At 37.2% G+C, this 2,500-nt stretch overlaps 1 protein-coding gene across 1 annotated transcript in view; it reads right to left on the minus strand.

The window, feature by feature from the left end:
* Sf3b5 (splicing factor 3b subunit 5) overlaps window positions 1-197 on the minus strand; it is a 1,462-nt gene extending 1,265 nt beyond the window's left edge. The window contains exon 1 of the mRNA XM_043023553.2: window positions 156-197. The gene's annotated coding sequence lies outside the window, so the exon portion shown is untranslated. The remainder of the gene's footprint in view (window positions 1-155) is intronic.
* Window positions 198-2,500: the final 2,303 nt, after the last annotated feature.

Below are 2,500 nucleotides of genomic sequence, written 5' to 3' on the forward strand. Positions count from 1 at the left end.
ATCTATAAACGTTTCCAGGATATAAAAAAAATATCCTATATTGCATTAAATAAATCAGCTTGTAGTTACATATGTTATTGTAATATACCTTCTTACCCCTTTTAGTAGAATAAGTTCTTTCTATATACTAACTTTAAGTGTGTAATAATACTTACATTTAAAAGGCCTCACAACCACACGATCCTGTTTGTTATTGTTTACGATTCCGTGCCGGGAGGATGGTTCCATTTTTAAAAAAAGATAGTATTTTAATCAAAATGTAATATCAAAGATAAATAAAGCAACAAAACCCTATACATTTGACTTATTTTAAAGTTAATGTGATAACAAATAAATAAATAGAACACTCGAGTCTAGCCTTTAGGGAAGAGAACCAACACGCCTCCTTTACGCAATCCCCAGAACCCGTCTCGACCAGCTGAGCTAAAGGTCTCATTATCGTCACTCACAGCCATGGCCTCTCTCATCGCCCGTTCCCTCGTTCTCAACACTCGCCGGGGAGTGCAGCTCACCTCGGTCAGATTTGCTAACAAAAGTAAGTTTGGTGGATCTGCCTCTGTTATGTTCTTTGGGCGTGGAAAGTACGTTTGAGATTTTCCCAACCGGGTGTTTGTGGGGTGTACGTGATGATGTACTGGTGTTTGTGTAGAGAATCTATTTGCTCTTCATTTAATACGTTTGTGTGGCCTGTCTCTTGTGAAATGTCTTTGATTGGAACTAGATTTTATGAGACTTATCTTCTATTTTAGCGAAATTGTGTAAATAGGTAATTATGCAGACGATCGGTTGACCGGGTTCGTGTTATCGGGGTTTATCAGCGGGGAAGTTTTTTCCCTTTCATATCTAATTATCGGGACACATTTTTATCATATTTGTTACGAAGCATGTGATGGCACAGGAAATATTTATTATCAATCCTTTCATTATGTAATTACACATTTTAAAGGGACCAGAAACCTTAGGAGAGATTTTGCTGCTTAACCTTCAAAATAGAAAACAAAGTTTAGTCATTCTTCTATTACTCAGCTTTATTTATTTATTACAGCAACTCCATAACAAAGTTGCACATAGGTATAACTAACAAGCTTATATCATTATTTAGTTTAACTGCTTGGTTGAAGGACAGGGAAAGTGAGAATGGTGGTGATATTGCAGATAAAAAGCCAAAAAACAAATCAAAGAAATGTACGGTTGTAAATATCTACAAAATTTACCTGCTACAATTAAGAACACAAAGACTTTGTACTCCATAATTTAAAGTAACACCTTATTTCACATTTATGGGGCGTGAAGGAAGCCGTGTCCAGAAGACAAAAACAAATGGGTCATGAAAGTGGTTGGGTTCAATCTTAGTAACCCCACCTGCAACCTAACCTAGAGTTGCTTGCATAAATTACCGTTGGGCTGGGTATAGTCAAGCGGCTGCCTAGTAATTGTTCTTGACCCACTTGGTCACACACCTTTTCATCTCCCCAAGAATAGTTGACCTTTTTTGTATCATCCAATTTCCAGTTATTTGTAATATGCCATGTTACTGTAGATATGATATTAGCTATATATTTGCTAAATAAAATTCTGGCAGTACTGGACTTCAAAAATTTTATCATTTTATAAAACAAAAATTTCTATGCAATATTTGTAATAACTGCATTATTTATGAATAGTTTTCACCCTTCCTGGTACTGTCTACCAATGCATTGTTAACAACTGCTTTTGTTTGTGCTTGTTAACTCTTCTATGCCAAAAAGTGGTAAGGCTAAGTGGTAAAAACCAAGTTACAGAATTACCTCCTCCTTGAAAATACATTGCGAGGGAAAGGTCAGTCAATCCTATTTGCATATGGATGTTTCTTCTTTTACCAAGAAACAATGAAAAATGCAAAATGGTTTTATTTCTGAGTAGTATAGATATTTGTATGTGACTGAGTTGAGAACAATAGGTAGGTCTTAACTCCACATGCACCTGCTATAAATACAGTAAAGGGTAGGAAATGGGGGTCCTGGAATAAGTAAGAGAGCTTAGGTTGAACATAACTACCTGGTGTTCAGGGTGCAAGTCCATTGGCAAGGGAGTAAGGTGGGGTTATTGAAATAGAATACAACTGCTTTCTCATTGTATTTATTTGTGTCTACAAGACACTCCACCTCACTTTGTTAACAGGAAATAAGATATGCATTTTTATGGTTATCCTTGTGCCTTGTAAACTCAGTAGATTTGTACTTTTGGACATTTTTCAATTATTCTTTCTTTCTTTTAACCCACACTGGATGGGTGGTACAGTACTGTACCGCGCATTCAAAAGCCCAGTGGCCGGGCGGCACAGTATTGTGCCAGCCATTCAATTGATTTAGGCCTAATAATTCGAACGCCCCGGCATTGGGACATTCAAGGCTAGAATTCCCCCATCGTGGATGGGTTAATGTGTAATACCCTCCCTGCCTCATTAAACCCCTTTTCTTTAAGTGTTCCCCCAAATTGTTGGGGTAGAGGGAAAGAGGAA

The sequence above is a fragment of the Penaeus japonicus genome, unplaced genomic scaffold, assembly GCF_977035675.1.
Source record: "Penaeus japonicus unplaced genomic scaffold, GWHDUDI00000001_assembly GWHDUDI00000011, whole genome shotgun sequence".
Lineage (NCBI taxonomy): Eukaryota > Metazoa > Arthropoda > Malacostraca > Decapoda > Penaeidae > Penaeus > Penaeus japonicus.